Source organism: Varroa destructor, unplaced genomic scaffold (genome assembly GCF_002443255.2).
Source record: "Varroa destructor unplaced genomic scaffold, Vdes_3.0 BEIS01000003.1, whole genome shotgun sequence".
Lineage (NCBI taxonomy): Eukaryota > Metazoa > Arthropoda > Arachnida > Mesostigmata > Varroidae > Varroa > Varroa destructor.
The window spans coordinates 46,438,527-46,457,640 of record NW_019211456.1 but is presented as its reverse complement, the minus strand read 5'-3'; the positions used below and the strand labels follow the sequence as shown (position 1 = coordinate 46,457,640).

Genomic DNA, 19,114 nt, shown 5'->3' with positions numbered 1-19,114 from the left:
TGATGGATTATTATATCAGTCCACATCGTCTCTCGTCGAAGTATTCAAGTGTTCAAGAGGAAAGCGTTTGTTAGGTGCGAAGCAAGGAGACTCTGATCAAAAATATATTTCTAATCAGTGGCACGTTTTTTTTGTTCATAGACGCTGGTGAACAGGCCATTTTTGATACCTATGCATATACATATAATCAGTACCGGCAGACATTTCCTGCATCAGCCGGCTTGCGCTGGCCAAACAGTTTACCTCTTTGATGTACGATTTTCAAACACTTGTTTATGTTGGGGGACTTCCCGGTTTGTTGCCTGACTGCCTGCTCCCTCGCTTGGCTCGTTCGCTTTTTCCCTTTCACTTGCGCAGAAGAGCGGGCCCCCTCCATCGCTTTCCTTTACGCACTTCTTGACAGCTCGAAATAGACTCTATTTGCTTTCGGACAAATTGTTACGAAAGCATTCGCTTGTCTCGTCTCGCCATCTAAACTTTAGTTTGTACCGCAAAGTGTGTCCTCTTATTTCGTCTTGCTCTCTACTGCAATATACCAGCGAGCTCTTTCAAGAGTCAAACTCCGTTGGGGCTCACAGATAGATAGCATGCACGATTGACGCTGGTGGGGCGGCAGGGTTTGCCGACAAGGCCATATGCCATGCCGTTCTTTACCCCACCTCACCGCTTCGCGACTTCTTCTTCTGTATGCGTATTTGTGGTGCGACATGCTTGATTTCGTCTTGCTTAGTTGCATCCCGCAAGCCAGTCGCTTTGCCTCAAAACCACCGTCTGTGCTGCCTATATTTAGCAAAGAGGACACACACAGACACAAAGCCCGTATCTTCTTCAACGCGTGTTCTTTCAGCGTATATATGGTTAGTTGTGATGTGTACGTCCGCGATTTTGCTTGTAAAAAGCGGAACCAGCTGAAGTTAAGTTGGCAAGGGCGAGTAACTGGGGCATGTTGAGGTTGATCCCCAACCGATACTCCACTGTCCTATGTTACCTTTAAAGAAAGTGAGGACATATCAGGATGTGACAACAAGCACGTTGAAAGGACCTGCTGCTGTTGTTTTGCAATGACATTGTAAGCCAACGGCGCGCTAAGAACCCTACCTTTTTTTCGGTTAGATGTACCCGGTTCGTAGTAAGTTGCAAGAAGGGACACGAAAGCAGAAGCCTGGGGACGGAATTAAACGGACCTTCATTATAAGATTGTCATAGCAGCTGCCAGTACGAAAACTGCCAACCACACCTCATGAAGAATTTCATTTACACTTCTTTACTAGGTGGAATGCGACGTTCCTTCTGCCTTTCGTCCTTCAGCAAATAGGGTCGGTAATATGCATTTAACATTTACTTGCTTTCTTAAATAAAAACTGCGGCGGAATGGAACGGCTGTAGGTTTGATTCTGAATTTGCTTAAAGAGCCGCATATGTGTCATGACTCGCACAGTTTATATTGTGCTTTGCTAGCGCGTTGCAACCGTCGTAACTGTTTGCTGTCGCCTGCCAGCTCGTCCGTCTGCCTCCCTGGGAGCCGATGACTCGATTAGAAGCAGTCTCAAGATCTATGCTCAGACGTGTTAAAGTTAGCACATCACCCAAACCCCCGTTCTCTTCCCGCATTTGAAAAGTGACCTTTTCGTTCGTGTTAATTATTCGTGTGTGTTCGTTTAATGGAGATTGATTGAAGGAAATGCTAGTGCTTTTATGGAAAAAGAACGGCAGCTCATCAGCAGTGGCGGCGCAACTTCAGACGTGCCTTGTACCCCAGCTCTCGGTCAAAGGGGCTCCGTTTTGGTGTCCATTTATCTACGACTTTTTAGCCCCTTAACTGTAACGATAATTTCATCGTAAAACCTTTGAATCGTCGTTTAAATGACCGAATGAGCGAATCGAAGCGGGCAGCCCCCCCCCCCCCACCCACCCACAAAAAAAACCTCTTGACGTCAGGACTTCTTGTTGCCGCTAAAGCCGAGTGCTCCCTTTTTTAGCCACAACTCTCTTAGCATCTGCCTATTCTACGCAGGCGATAGACGGACTATTGGTAGACCCAGCTTCCGAACCCAGACCAGTACATCGGATTCGAACCGTTAATGTCGATCTATCTACTCTTTTCGCTTATGCTGCAATCATTAGTGGATTAGAAGCTAAACCACGAAGGACAGGTACAAATGTATTAGAAGTAATAATTGGATGCGAAAATATCATCGAGGCATTTTTGATGTTGGTACTATTGCGTTAAATATGACCATGGGCTTTCCTTTGACTGTCAAGCGCTTCGATAATTTGGATATGAACGTTTAACAAAATTACCTTCTTTAAAGAAAAATAACTTAGTTCTATTGGAGACAACGTAATTATTATCCAGCCGATCTGATTTTTCTCGAAACGACTCAAACTATGCCTAAAAATGCACTTACTAGACATACAGATAAAGTATGATGATCCCCAGGAGTTGTACATACATTTCTAGGTAACATCAGTCAGTTCTTGAACCCCTTTTACAGTGTTCGTCCGCTAGACTAGGAGATAAACATGAATTTTACTGGCTAAATTTATGCGTAGTTCGCCTAGTTGTCACCAAAGTGTGTTAAACAATTACCAACCTGTATCAACTTTTTGAGAGTTTCGAGAATTCACCCAAATCGGCAAAACTTTAAATCATTTGCCTACGCGCGTCTATTCAAGTGTTGTTTAGAAGAGCCAGAAGAGTATTTTAAATGCAGACGCTGCCTGGTGTTTGGTATTCTTCTGCATTTAGACGATACTCTATGTCTAGCTCTGTGAAGAAATACCAAATAAGTAAGTACGGCTAGTTCACCGTATTTTATTTTCTGGATATATGGCTGACTATGAACCTAACATTAAATCCTTTCATTAGAATTACGACAAGGAATTGTGAAGTAAACGAAAAAAAAAAACAGAATATAAACATAAAAAACAGAAATAAGAACACTGTTTTCTGCCAATTAGTAGAGTATTAAAATTGCACTCTAAGGGTATGTAGTATTCGTCATGGTAAAAATATGCGGTCAATATCGTTGAACCGATCAACCAACAAACGATCAATTTGTCTATAAGCTGTGAATAACAAAAAAAAAAATCGATAAAATGCGGCTGCTCATAGTTTATCATTTTATCAGTAACTGTAACAATTATTTTGTTACAGCAATCATTTTGTGAGAGAAAGAATACTACTTACGTATAAACATACTATATTTGACAAGATACATATTATATATGAGTTTTTTTTACTTTTTGCTTAAAAATAATAACGTATGCGAGATGATCAAACCTATATTCTCCCTGCTGCAGCTACTACGTGCTAACGTCGGTGGGGCCAACAAGGCTCGTCTGCATAGATATGCCCACCTTGCTTGCATTCTTGGAGTACGTATTGAATACTGGGGTGTGATAAGCGCGACGTTGATGGAAGTGCCGGATTTACGACCGGTTACAACAGTATCTCAAAACCGGGTGTAAATTTGCATTTTACGAGAGAGTTCCCTCTTGCCTTCTCCTTTGTGGGTGACAGGGTGAGAATCAAATGTTCGATCCGAACGAGTTCGCAGTCATCGTGATCGTAAAAAGAACGGCGAATGAATATGTCGTATAGAAATTCAAGCATGCGCATATAGTAACCAATTTCCGGATTCTGAAACAACTGAGCGACTATGTGTCAAGCGTTGCTATAATAAGTTCTGTTTTTTTTTTAAATCTAAATTTTACTAGGTTGGCCTATGTTTGCTGCAAGTACACACTTGCCATGCCTGTTAGTCTAGGTTCATAAGGACACGAGGAGGAGAGTTTTGGACATGACAGTGGCGTTTCAGACAGGACAAACTGGTGACTACTGGCCAGTGACCAGTGTATTAAAATGCCTCGCGTTTCGGTTGTTGCAAACAGAACAATAAAACGCGCCGATGAGAGTCGAAAACACTAAGGTAGACGAACATCACTCGACTCGTACAGACCGACAGATAAAGCAGCCGACCGACGCTTTCACAGATACATTGCTTAGACGCTGTTCGGACACCAAAGTCCTAGTGACAAACGCTTAGTCCAGAGACAGGACGATGTCCAGCCGAGATGTCGTTCAGAACACAAGAGATGTGTCCTCCAAAAGTGTTCATGGCTGCTGCTACCGCTGCCTCGGGACTCACTAGAGGCGCAGGTCATTTATTGCGAGACAGACTGTGGTTTATTGGGCGGAAAACGGCTGGCGGCAGAGTGCGCTGTCGATTGAATCAGGACAAAACCTGGGGAGAAGGAACATCGGAGGAACGGGTAACATAGCGGCAACAAGCGGACAGACGAACGGCCGACAGGAGAGCAAAGCGGCGGCCGCGAGAACACCGAGCTCCGAAACGGCCTAAGCCTCCCGAGCCAACTAAGCATCGAGTCAGACACTCGCTCTTCCTGGCCTGACTTCACTTGAGTAACGTTCATCCGCCTATGTCGCACTTTATTAGCCAAAGGCAGCAGCAGTAGCGCTGGCGGTACGGGAGTTTCCCACCCATGCCTTCCTTCTGGTATTGGCTTGCCGCTTGTATAAGGCTTTTCCCTTTGTCTATGAACACGTTAAGGCCATTAGGCCAGCAGGGAACGCAAAGCAGCTAACGTATAGGGCTAAGCAGACAAGCCGGAAACCAGGTACACTAGCTACACTGATACCCTTTAAATCAAAGCAAACGCATTTTCTGCCAAATCTCGTTTAAACTGTGACTCCGCCTGGGTAAACATATGAGAAAAATTCTTACGAAAGTGTATGTGAAGAGGATCGGGCAAAATGAGAGAAGTTAAGGGACATGGCTAAAAATAAGACGCGTCTCCTGCAGGTAAATTCCACATAGAATAGGTAAACTGAGCAGTTGTTCCTGGACAGGTCTCTCATGACGTGGCCGTTGGCCTCCATTTATGGTTCGCTACAGGCCACGCTAGCCTCTAATAGATATCGCGAATGGTGTTTGTACGCGTCAGTTGCGCCATTGGGCACTCCATCAGTCGGGCCTGTGCACTGCGAGAAGCTTGGAATCTTGAAGCGAGAAAACGTACATAGAGAAATGGAATATTAGAATTTAGTAGAATCGGATGTGCTATAAGACGAATGCAAAAACGGTCACTAAAGGAAAGTTGTTTGGGATGTGTGGAACGATGAACAATCATGCGACTGGAGGAGGGATCCCACCCGACTCGTTAATCTCGTATTTGTCCCTGAATCACCACCCCATCATTCATATCAACGGAAGAAACCTCATTAAGAGTACTCGTCATACAACGTGGATAACAGGGAAGAAACGAGCATCACGGACCCAGAGACCTTCACGATTATGTAAATGCTCCTAACCCCGTCGGCCCTCGCCGTCCCGAAAGCAACCCTCCGCTTGTTCCACCAAGTTCTAGTGTCTCCTACGCGCTCGCACACATTTTAGAAGAGGCTTCTCCCAACTTAGATCCCCATTTTACTCGCATCCGTGGCTCCAGTGGAACGACGTGATCCTGAATAACGCCACTGACCTGTGTTATCCTGCTACATTGCCCTGGTCCGACCTCGCTCCGGGAGGTGACAGAAAAGTACACAATCCGTTAAACGACACCAAAGCCAGCCGTTGTATGTAAGGAACTTAAATGAGAGGCTTGCACTCTTTTATGAAGAATTTAAGAAACTGAATATGAGGAGGTTTAGGTCGACTTCAGCGATGAGGCGATGTTAGCTAATGTCGTTAACGTATAGTGGTGGATGAATGAGTTTGGTTACAGCCATGGAATTCGTACTGTCGTGGGAATTTAGCGAAGAACACCGATACGCTGCAGCCGTGTAATGAATAATTAAAACCGCAGAATGCAATCACAAGTCACCATTAATGATTGGACCTAGGTCTATAAGTTTTTCTGAGAGGGAGAGAGCTAAATTGGTTGCCTTAAGTACGTCTTCGGAGGATGCACATTTCTGTGAGAGCGATGGCATAGCGAGGACGGGCCGTCTACTTGCAGACCACCATTGTTGGGCTATCACTGGGTTTCCTTAGAAATTGAGCTGAAGGTATACCCCTATAATACTAATATATAGGCAGGATTGCGACTTCCAGCGCGGAGGTATGGTTAACTTGTTCAGCGCCATGCGAGTCGAAAAACCAACAAAGTGAATAGCACATATAATCCGTGTCTTGGGGGCGGAACTTGAATCAGGGCAAAGCGAGAAATGTTGCGAATGTGACATGGTCGGATGACGCGCACTTGTGTGAACGCCAGGCTTGTGGCCTTCAGCTTTGTCCTTCGAAGAAATGCACTCAGGTGTGAAATCGAACCCACCATAGAACAGTATCTGACATCATTGAATTGGGCAAGGTCACGTTTTACCTCGATTCAAAGGACGCACTATTCTGACGATCGAATATACTTGACTAGACACTTAAGACAAAGTGGAGAAAGGCTCCGTTAGATAGACAAGTCCTGCGAGAGAGGTAAGTAGTAGGTAAGAGAGATCCTGTTCCGGCGTAAGAATAGCTTTATTAATTATGACGGGAAGAAATAGAAGCACATCAGTTAGAGGGATCGTCAGTGAAGTTGCATAATTTTGCGCAGGAATTCTCTTGCGCTGTGGCATCTAAGCATAAGTCATTATGGTTGCTAAAGTGTCGGTTCATAGTTCAGATATTCTTATCGATTGAACATAATCTAAAACAATGCCAAGTTATATATAGTTTATTATTATTATTACTTCTTTATTTATTCTGAGAATGAATATATATTAACTATATTATATTACTAGTAGCATTACTAATTATTACAATTTGAAGCGTTCTGGCCAACGATGTATTGTAACGTGGTCAGTTCAAAGGCCATACATTTTCTTGAAAAGACTGCTGACTGTGACTCGAGGACTATTTAAAAGAATATCTTTCCTTAGATAGTGTGGTAACGGCCCTACTACAAACAGCAGACGACTCAAGTGCAAATAATGAACATACACAGTCTGGTGAATGATATGGTCCACTTTATGCATATGATCATCACAGCGTTAGCGATGGTGAAATTTCGTCCTAAGGGCTTGTCCATTTTCTGCTTGTAAGGCAATCAATTCAATATAACATTCTACTCAGAATCTTACTGGTGGCACCATGTCGAACGAATAATGGTAACAATACTATAGGCTTTTGACGTTTCAAATAGGCCAATATCGTATCCTGATAACTTGATTCCGTGTGACTAATACTGTTCTAAAACCTGCCGTTTAAAGCGTTTTAAACGTGCACAGAAATCTCTCGTTTGAATCGGTGATAGAGATTCATTTACCATGACATAATGCTCTGTTTGTGTATTGTATTTTTGTTTGTTCTATTAACAGAATATTGTATTCACTTGCGTCGTTATTGCTTACCGTCGATCACCGGTTACGGATGAGCTAACGTAGTAAACGAAAGTCAGAACACACAAGTAAAAAAAAAGAACACGAACGTAACTATATTAGGGTTCTCATTTTACTCATAGCAATATTAGAGCTACGACCCGAAAGCAATTGTTCGGACAATGAACATTCGTGAATGTACTGTGTGTATAAAATAGAAAACGAACGTTCGTTCTTATCGGTGTTTTGTATTTGTTTTTCTTTTTTAAGTAATTTAGTAAGTAAAAAAATAAACTTACTAGCAGCGATTGCAGCTATCTTTCGAATTGTATTAGCACTTCGAGTCCATTTATTCGATAAAGATGTGAATTTTTATCTACTGCGTCAATTAATAATATGCTTGCTGAAACTGCATTAAAATTGAGATGTACTGATGCGAAGCTGAAGTTGAACTTTCTAATGATCAACGAAATCCTGGACTCGATTTCAATATCTATCTTAAGAGAGCTAGTTTATACCATTTCTACATTGCATTCTATATTTGATTAGGTTCTTGGCTTGAATTTGGTTGGCGTAATTGTGAGAACAATCTATAATCTAAACTATTTCAACATAGGTCAATAAAACAAGATAATGTCGAGTGATGCCTACCTGGTCCATTTGTGGGTCAACGTCATAAATTCGCTCAGTAATTTGATTTTTATAAACGTTTGATAATTCCAATGTACTCTTTTACTAAGCGATTTATCAGTAAGGTGAAGCGTAGTTGCCATAGAAAAGTGTAATTTATACAACGTACGTGCCTTTGACTGGGATTTGTATGGTTTTTAAATTAATTCAACTAAAGATATCAACTTTTATCGCGTATAATTTACTTTGATGTTCATCGACTTGTGTGAGTTTTTTACCATTGAAAAGATGCATGCGCAATGATAAGTAGATCGGCTTTTGTCACTGGGCCTAGATCTCCCGGACCGCATCGCAGGCGTAATTGGGACGAATTCCTCAGCAAGCCCAAAACAAAAGATATTCAATGAATGAAAGTAGAATGAATATCTTCTTTTTTTTTCTTCAGCTCCTTTACGGCTTCGTGGCTATTTCTATTCAACTTCGAATAATGCTTCAAGCAGCACAAATAAAAATCTGCAGCTTTTTGCAGTTATTCGCATCCACAGCTATCTTCTCGGTTCTTGAATCAACTAAAGAGAGTCAGGCTGAATCGGCCTTACCAATCAAAAAAGATAAGAGTGACGGTACGAGTGTGGGATAAGTATTTTTTCTACGAATTCCGTTTCCATTGATATGGTATCACCTATTCAAAGCTCAGAACTGGTCTAACGGCTGTGGTTGAACCGAATGTGCATACTGACCATCAAGCAAAAGTTCTATTTATTTTCTCTACTATATTGTACTATAAAACGCTATGAAAAAAATATTTTTAATTCGAAGACAACCCAATAATAGATAATGAATAGCTACCGCGCTTTTTTTCTACATATATATATATATATATATATATATATATATATATATATAGATAATTGTGAGGAAGAATCTTCACATTATGTATGTGATTTAGATGAGACAATCTATTTAGATAGATATTGTAATTTTTCCGCCGCACGCTAACTGGAATGTAAACAACTAAGTCATTCTGTGTGGTATCTGCAATTGCCAGTTATTATCTGTTCTGATATATGATGAATTATCTTCACTTTTATCAATGCTAACATATAGAACTTACATAGCTGCAATAAACGAGAGTTTATTGAAAGATTAACGGACTTCATGTTGGTATGTCTATCAAATATTCTGTCCCACTTGCGGTGAAACCAGGCGCTTGTGCTTTGTTGTTGAAGCACATAGGTGATACAATAGTGGAAAAGAGTAATCCGTACATGCATGTGCGGCGCAAGTAACGTTTAATACTTAGTGCATGCGTACGAGCGACCTGTGGTGTTGTCTCACGCCAACAAAATGCGTTTTTCCCTTTCAATCCTCAATCCCTATACACACATACAGAGATACGCAAGTATAGACGGTTGCTACTTTCGATCTATATACGATTAGTGAGAGCATCTGTCTCGATAGGGCCACCACGGTGACTGCTGAAGACATACTCCGAGCTTTTAGTTATAGTCCCAATAATTCTCACAACATCTTTTTCCCACTGGATATCTTTGCTACGGCGATTGCCGCTGACATTCGAATTGTATTGGCAGTTCCACCCCATTCATTCGTAGCCGATACGTTCGTATCCATTGAGATTTGCCTCAGCACGGCACCCTACACGCACTCTTTCGGCGCCCTTAACCATCAGCCACCGGCAGACATTCCTACATACGAACGAATCGGAACGGTAGCGGTTGCAGAGTGGTTACAGCACGAGTTTGCCAGGCGAAAGTCGTCGAAGCGTAAGTCTCTCAACGAACTACGGCAGTATAGCAGTTCGTGGACACGCGTATTAGCTTCTGCTAGTGTTTATAAACCGGATTCAGTGTTTTAGTGCGAATTCGAATCTTTCACAAGTTACTAAGCTTTTATTGCCCGTTGCTGCGCTCCGCCGTTTACAGTCGTCGAACCGCCCTCGACTGTCGAACTCCTCAGTATGAGAGAGACAAGGGCCACATGCGAGAGAGGGAGAACGGGACGTAAAATACACCAAGTGAAGGCATAAGGAAACGAAAATGCAGGATAAAAAAAATACACAAGCAAGCGAGCAAAACTTGAACAATGTACCCCTTAGGCTAATTCGTACCATACCCGGATTTACTTGAGTGTACGACGTATGTCGATGCCACCGCCATTAAACTTACCTACCGAGCACGCTAAGTCTCGTCCGAAGCGGACGCGGTCGAGTACGCTAAATAAGTACGCAGGACTCAGAATCTGCTAACCGTGAGCTTGCATGAATTAACCCAGAGACCTTAAAAAGCCAGGACTTCGACAACGACCCATCGCCAAGTGTACTCTGTGTGTGGTACTCCGAAAACACTCATTGGCATTTCTAAACGTTGCAGTACCGTACTCTTCAGTTCTACCAGCCCATCCCTTAAACTCTTGAAAAGCGCTTTAGCAGCAAGAACGCAGAGTTAAAATAGGAAAATTCGTGGAAAAAACAAAAATGATTTCCATACTCATTTCCACTTGGTCGTTGTTTGCACTCGGAATTTGGAACGGGACTAACCCGCTGAAGAGAAAATGGAACTTTTATTCCCACATTCGGTTCCGCATGGGTTTATTGGCCCATTTTCTTCGTCCGCATGGTTTTACCTATGTGGCATGCATCACCATGAGAGCACTCACGTGCGCGATCACCACTGAAAACAAAAGCAGGTCATTGTGGATTCGCGAATGCTTCGATGCAATATTACTTGCTGGCGATGGCAAATCGAAATTCTCCGAAATGCCATCATGAGAATACCTCCGGCTGTAACAACTTCGACACGATGATGTGTTGCGCCATCACCGTTTTCACCATCGCTTTTATAGTAAGGGGCCGGTGTTGTCCATGTAGTTAATATAACGCGTATTTACTCACACAAAGTTGCTATCGGGACAATTGAAAAACTCAATATCTGCCGAATATGCTAAGAACTTGCTGGTAACGAACGCCTTTCCAGTTTAAATAAACAAATCTGGATATCTATGTTCTCGGCGGGGCCGTTTTGTGCGCATCTGGAGTTACCAATGCACATAATTAAATTGTTATTTTAAAAAAATGATTAACATCGGGTGACGCTCCGCAACGGAAGCAGTCCTAAGATCGATTTTGTTACGACTGGTGCTGACTATCGAGGAACATATGTGTGTCCCCTATTATACGTATGCGTTTCCATTTTATCCATTTAAGTAAACAAAAGAAGGAGAAATATCTCGGGGGAACGAGTTGCATTCTGTGGACACTACTTCCGCATATTCCAAGGAAATGCATCGGTTTCGAGATATGGATAACGGGCATCTGTTCTAGATCGGTTTTGTCTTCAATCCTGGCTTCGTTTAGTACCTTCCGGAATGCCCTTGCTACCTCACGTTCTATGCAGCACAGTATCCTAAGGAACAGAATATTATGAATCACTTAGAGCAGGGTTTGTGATCCAAACCTGAAGTCGATACCAGCGGGGCAATGCCATCGGGACAGACCAACAGCATCGTCAGTAGATGTCTAGCCACGATGTTGGCTGGGGAGTTGCAGCGAATAGATCAATTTCTCTCGCGTTCTTTCGTTCAGCATCGTCGTATACGGTGATGCCATTGAGTGTCAGGAGGCATATCTGTTTTGTAGCGCCCGCTTTGCACGAATTTTATATATTTTCGACGCAGTGATGCGATCTTTTCGATTCGCATCAGACCCTGGGGACATAGCCTCTAGCAAACTGATGCTAAACAGGACATCTACCTCGATGCAGCAGGAAAGGCTAAAAGCATAACGACTTTCAGCCGGCTCGTCTTCTGTCCGAGTTTTCCTTAAACGTCTAAAAGTTGCTGTTTTGGATGCATTAGATTACAGTAGATGTGTACGACTATGTAAAACCAGTAAGCACTTTTTTCTGCGTTTGTTTTTATACTCTGCCGCCACTGCACGTATCTTTGTTTTTTTCTCGTTGACCTACATGTGCTTTGATATATAATAATTTTTTCCTTATAAAATTCTATCTAATGGATCGTGGATTATAAACCTGACGAGACCAGCTTGCGAACTTTGCTCGTTCGACTATGATGTTGCGAGATGACTCCTCCACACTAAATTTCCACAACCCCGTCATGCATTCCGTAAATAAAAAAAAAAAGAGCTCGTGATATTTACTTAAATGTTTCAATTCAAATCCTCCACCGCGCAGGAGAACAATTTCGGATAGCCTGTTGCTGCACACAGTATAGTAGGGCTCTCGTGCCGCTGGGGGCTCGTCAACAAGACAAGACCAAATTGGTAATGTTATTCCCTTTGTAGAACAATGCTTATCAACGCCAAAACGTCCAAAGCTTGTAGTGTGCGTCAGGGGAGGGTATGCAACTTGGCAACGAACAGCAAGCGTCTCACCACAATCAGGCCAGTGGTTGTCGAGACACCTACCGTTTCGAAGTTAAGCCAAAGCTAATACGAATGGGAACGGCGAATCGGAGAAGAAGGACTATCAATAAAAAAATACCGCAGGCTATTTGCTTTGCTCAACTATTTACACACGTGGGAGTAGGGCCAATGAAAGTGGGCCTTAACTAAACTTGAAGACACGTTGACTAAAAAATACGCTGGCTGTTCGTCGTGCAATGAAGGCGAAGTGTTCAAGCTACTACTGATGTATTCTAAAAGCGAATGCACCTGTGGAAGAAGAGCTGTCTGGCGGGCAGGGCTTCGGCCAATGCCAGTTGTCCGTTAATCTATAATGAGGAAACGAAAATAGCCAACAAGTTGTTACGGGACCTATCGTAACAACTAGATAATATTTTCTCATTTACTTGTATGGTAGAGCGGCCGATGTCGAACGCAACCGTAAAGCGCACAGCCCATGTTTACTTGTTTTCTCGTACACTCCTTTTTGTGGGGCGAACATACATGCTCCTATGGCATCTTTAGCGGGATACGCTTCCCTGTTTCATGTACCGTTCATGCCTGGTAGGCTTTTCCGTGTCTGGAACCAGGCACCAACAGCAGGAGTACGATGCCAACGAGACCGGTAGGAAGAAAGTTGCTGATGGCTATAGTCGACTAATTAAGGACCAGCTACGATGAAAGTGGCTTCGAGTAATCGGGTCAGCTAGCAAGCCGCCAAGAGGGCGGCGGCGGGGGGTTCACCATGTACCTTATAGACAGGAGATTACCTGCGAGTAATAAGACCTCCAAGAAAAAAAAGAACCATCGATTTACGTACCTTCAACATCCGTCCTTCCACCTCTGTCCGACTATAGATACTTGACTCATATGCATATATATACACCAGTTGTTTTTTTACAGGGAAGACACCGCCGACTAAATACAGCGAAAGAACGTATTCACAGCTTGGTACTATCAACCCTGAGACTAGTTATACTTTGAGATGATCCAACTGGCTTTCATTTATCGTGCATATCGTTACAAGAAAAATGACGATGGGTGAGATATGTCGTGAGAACGTATGTTATAAGAAAAAAAGATAGAAGGCAGATGTTAAAAAATCGGGGTTAGGATGGTCTGTTCAGGTACGCGTGAATATACGGAGTAGTCCCTGCGATGACATATTGCCGGGTTTTTGTCCTGCAACGCACTGGAGCAGGTAAAGCATGACAGCTTCACTTGTATAACTTAACTCTAGGAGGTAATCCCGATGAATTGTGAATTTCAAGACATTCTTTTATGAGGCGAGACCAGCGAGGGGCCAGCAGCCTTAAACCGCCAACCCGTTATGGCGGGTCAACGCTTTCTCTTTACGGTAGACGTGATAAACCTTACTCGTTGTGAAGCGAAAACAACTCACGGAGCTGACGCGTGCGCACGTACACGAACCAACACAGCTATAGATACGACCATCTAAGCGTAAGTCACAAGGATGCCAAAAGCCAGCTAATAAGACGCGAGCCTATTCCGTTAAGACGAGCTTCGTTCTTGCTCACTAGTGTGCCTTCCTTCTGCCCTGCAACGCATTGTAAACTGGTTGGCGTGCACGCTAATTCCGTCAACGCAGTCATCAACAGAAGCAACTTGGCCTTTTTTTACTAGTCGCACCGCATCTCTTTCGCTAGCTTCCTCACTAACGAAGATGTGCGCTCAAAGTCTGTCCTGTTGCAGCAGTAGCGGGCCTTTCCTTCAAATGAGCAGTGATACCGCCAGTATCTTCTGTCATGGCAGGGGTCGAGCAGTATTATCGTCACTATCTATACGATACATATAGATATGCAGCCCTATTACGCCTACGGGTGACTGCATTGTCTCCGTAAGGCTGTTTTCTTCTAAGAAACTGCTGGCTGCTTTTCGAGCCTAGTGATGCCAACAGGATACCAGTATAGTGTACCGCGATAACATAGCTATATTATATAATAGATGGGATTCCGATGGCTATTATACATTTTTAATGCACACGAATGGACACAAAGTGGAGCAGCGCCTCGTCACTATTGAAGTAAACAGCTATCGGCCACATAGTATTTGTCGCTGTCGCGTTGGAGAAGCAGCCGTGTGACCCGAATGGCAAAGCGTCCCGCCATTGTCTAATGCTGATGACGTTCACATCTGCTCAGGCGGACAACTATGTAGGGGTATACGAGGAAGAAGGAAAAAAAGCCTAGAAGGCAGCAGCTTCTAGCTTCTTCCTTTTCCCTCCCACGTCGTTAACGCACCTCACACAAAGAGCGAACGCCTTAGAGGCACGCCTTAGTAAAATTCTAAAATGGAGATACCCTTTATGCCGGGGCCAACGTACCCCACTACTGCACGGTGATCTTTATGGTAGCTAACGATTTCATCATGTTCGCTCCTTCGGACTAAGAGTGAAAATAATGCAACAGCGAACGCCACGGTTTCTGTAGGCAGTTCTTGCATAGCTGTACGTAGAAGACAAAATTCGGACATATACTTGTAAGATCATTTTGGTCATAGTCAATATCGAAAGGATAATCCCATTGATCGTTTCCAACATTTATACCGACCGAACAGATTAGAAGCGCTATATAAATCATTTGTTATACATATGCGCATGATGTCTTTTATAAATACAATGATCCTTATCATTATTTTGTCATTCAATTAGCACGAGCAAGAAATATCGCCGTAATAACAAGTTAATCATTTGAAGAAGAAATGAAAAACTCTAATTATTTGCCAAGTCCTTTTACATATACTGCGAATGTTCAAACGTATTATATTCGCATTCAAAGCTCGTCTGTGATAAAGGATGTTGTAAGTGTATCTCTGCGAACCACGAAGACATATAGAACCAGGGTGTATAAGCCCGAGAAAACGTCTGGCTTTCCGTGAGGGTCTATTCGTCGTGGTAAACCCAGCATTTCCTGCGCTTAAGGTCTAACGGAGCTGGGGCGCACGGCACTGGCAAGAAGGTCATTCTCAAACCGTCCGCGTTCCTTGCTCAGTCACATATATATATGTCGTATATTGAATTATGGAATAAGTTGAGCTGAACGAAAAGCGTCAAACAATGGTTCATCCCTCGCATTTCTTTGTTCTACCCATTACGTGTAGGGCAAACGCATTTCTCCTAAGCAGGTAAGGAAGGCGCCGCATTCAGGCCAAACTCGATTTGACCGTTTGACCTGCTAGTCGCACGGGATATCTAGACCCGTCGATAGTAGCTGTCGCCGTTGGCCAGCCGGGAGAACTTCTTCGTTGACTCTGCCATGTCCTTCAATTGAACCAACCAACCTTCTATCAATATTCTACAAAGAGACAATGTGAGAGAGCAAAACTGTGCATGTCAAAAAAACGGCATGCAACGAGGGAGTTTGTCCAAAGAATAGCGGAAGATACCAAGAAAATGCGTATCAAAAAAGGGCTGATTATAGGTAAAGGCATGACTGTAACAGCGTACAAAATACAACGGGAAAATGTTGTGAAGCCAAGCTAGATCGATACTTTAACTCATTCAAACTTTAACAGGCTTCAAGTGATTTCGATTTTTGTCACTTTATTGAAGCGCATTTTATTAACTAAAACTTCTGCCCATTTTTTGAGCCCGCATTCATATATTCCTCCGTTACGTATTATTTTACACTGGATCCGTCATTTCTTCTCGCTCATCGCATTCGGGATGAATCTATCCCCCTACATCGCAGGCTTGTTGAGTCGACCGGCTGCTAAAAAGATTTTTCTTAAGCTCTGACCGAATATGCTGCGTACATGACGATATCCATACGCGCACGCATGCTTTCACTGCTATTTAGAACTTTGATTCTGACTAGAGTCCGCATTGTAGGACCCTTATTGCTCAATCATTTGCACCAGGTAGTCTACGCTGTTAGCAACGGAAGTTTATTATTTTGACGCCTAGATTTTTTTTGGTTCAACCTGGGTTAGTTAACAATTACAGTTGTCATAAACATTGCAACTGGGATATTTGGCAAAAATGGCAATTGGCCATCCAGACGGACTTAGCACCACCTCAGTGCGTCTCATGTTATAATGCGCCCGTAGGTAACATCTAGAATGTAATGAAATGTATGTTTGAGCGCATAGGACTGGATTTAGTCGCGACCTCGTCAAGACAACGTTGTCCGTGAAACTGATGGTGCTGAATTCTAAACGTAATATACAGAACAATTAAAACAAACGCTGCTATCGTGCCTTCTATTAGACCTGTTGGAACATGAATCGACCGTTGTCATCGCACCCATTCATTCATTAAACACTTTTAGAGATACACGGAGTAATTTCAGATCTATCGGTTGAGCCAACCCAAATCCACCTCACTTTTTTATGTCTAATAGCCGGTAGCGTCAGAACAATGATAATGGCGGTGGCATGCTGTCTGCAACAATGGTATTGTAGGAGCCAGTGGCAGTCCCGCTCAAGACCGAACCTTCGGTTTTCATATGGTGTGGGGTCTGGCTCAGTCAAGCGCAATCTGTTGCGGCATAGAAGCTCCGTCTGCTCGCGTGATCTATGATGACCCCCCCCCCCCCCTTACCCTCAGGAAGATCTTTGCGCCATAGCGGTACTCCGCCTACCTCTACAAGGACCTACTTGTTATAGGAAAGTGTAAATGGCTGGCAAACAGCGGAATGGGACCGTATGCTGGTACGGGTATATGGTAGCGTTGGAGCTCCCGAGGAAGAATGTGCTATATCACTTCTTACATGGCCAAATGCCGCCCGTTTTTACGTGCTTCATAACCTGTCTGGCCACCTGCTAATATCTATAAGCACAACAAAGCATAAGTGGCTTTTAGATACGATTAGAGAATGAAAAATGATTTACTGCAGTACTTTTTTTTTACGTCGGCGTCCAAAAAACAGCAATAGAGACCTGAGCGGGTATTAAATGGCATTATAATAATGTTGCATTTAAGACGGGCCACCGTAAACGTATCGTCCGTTCGTGAAGTCTGCATCATTCATTTGTATTATAGCTTTCGTTTCATGTTGTGGAAATGAATAGTAGTTTAATTGAGACAATTGTTTTCCATTGCGTCCAAAATTATTATCATTATAATATAGGAAGGATCCCATTATACAATTTACTCTTTTAGTACGCGTATGAGAAACCGATTATAAAACACTGAAGTGGATTAACATTTGGTTGAAGATCCATGCATTCAAATATAATTACTTAGAACATGGTGACTCTGTCCGTTTATGCTGACATTACCGTAACATAGCTCGATATCTATATATTTTACCGCAATCGCCAATGAGGTAGATCTTCCATCGAAACACGATGCAACAAGAAGGTATCAATAATCTGTACAGGTCATACGATTGTCAAACAGAATGTTAAGTTTTTATGATAATTGAATGTTAAAAATATGCGTCTTTAACTTGTTTGACAAAACGAAATTTTATCATGCTAGTTTACTTTAGTGGAAGTTGTTTCGAATCTGAGAGTTATCATAGCATTGGCTGTTGTAGAGAAGACAGGAAGTAGCTGATGCTAAATCACTTAACAAGTTTCACTGAAAAAATTGACCTTATAATGCAACTCAGTATCTGCAACCTTACATATCTCCCAACATGTACATGCTGCGACGGTTCATTTTGCGATCGGTAAGCTACGCCACATATTCGACGAATTATAGAGAGTAGTAGAACATATATGAAAAGTAGTAATAATATTTATTATTAGATAAGGTATCTATTTAACGCTTAACCTTAACCAACAGATCTGGTACGCGGTGCAATCATTGATTCCGTTGTGATATGGACTTAAACGGATGTGCTAAGGACATATGTGTCTTCGGCAAGTCCGTGTATATCTACTCATTTAGTCTGCACTAACAGTGTACACACAATCATTGGTAGCTCTCAAGGGCAGCTGCCTTTGTACACGGACGTATGATTTTTTTAAGGCACTGTCTATCAGTTCTAAAATACGACAACAGACATGACAGCTGGCCTTGAACGTCCGTCACTTTAATGGTTTACATACGTGAATGAAAACTATACCTACCCACGTGTATATGCACCGGTCGTATACTAGATTGATGCAATAAAGGAACATCAGTGAACCAACGCCCATCTGCTAATATTTGAGTTCAAGCGACGATGAAGACGTATTATCTCGAGCAGCATCACCAGTTTCTTGCCAGTGGCTTGCCTCAGTTGTGTGGCTCTAGGAACTATTCCATCGACCTTTTTCGTTCTTCGTACCTTTCCCCATGCAATAGACAGCCCTATACACACACATATATACCTATACGAAAAATTCTTATAGCTTCTCATCCTTAGTTTCTTTCCACCTCTTCTCGGAATCTCCCCCTCTCTTAGACTCCCCAATCCCACGTATATTTGCTGCTTTAGGTTTTGTCGGCCACTGCCCCACGGCCGTTGGTCTCATATAAAGCTACATTTCGGTGCACGCGGTGCAGATGGGGTTCTTCGCTAAATTATTAACGTCAAATACCAGTTCGTACGTAGAACAAGTGGCAGTAGTGGCGGCCTCGGCAGCTAAGGAACTAAGAAAAGGAGGCGATGGTTAGGGAGCTGAGGGGGCAGCATAAAGCAGCAGCAGCTGCGGCTGTGCCAGAAACAGGACGAAATGGAGACTGGGTTCCATTTGTCCCTGTCAACCGGCATACAGACACAAGCTCTCTTATTTTTCTGCAGGCAATGGATAACGTCAAGGCCTTTCCTTCAGAA

At 42.9% G+C, this 19,114-nt stretch overlaps 1 protein-coding gene and 1 long non-coding RNA gene across 9 annotated transcripts in view; one reads left to right on the top strand and one right to left on the bottom strand.

Moving 5' to 3' along the window:
- The window catches only part of LOC111246236 (suppressor of lurcher protein 1-like), a 252,987-nt gene that overhangs the window by 180,385 nt on the left and 53,488 nt on the right, over positions 1-19,114 (top strand). The gene's annotated exons all lie outside the window — the stretch shown is intronic.
- Positions 856-2,732, bottom strand: LOC111246237 (uncharacterized). Its single transcript, XR_002671602.2, has 3 exons — positions 2,595-2,732; positions 1,099-1,162; positions 856-988 (listed from the first exon to the last, which is right to left on the bottom strand). It is a non-coding gene; the product is annotated as an uncharacterized LOC111246237 (long non-coding RNA).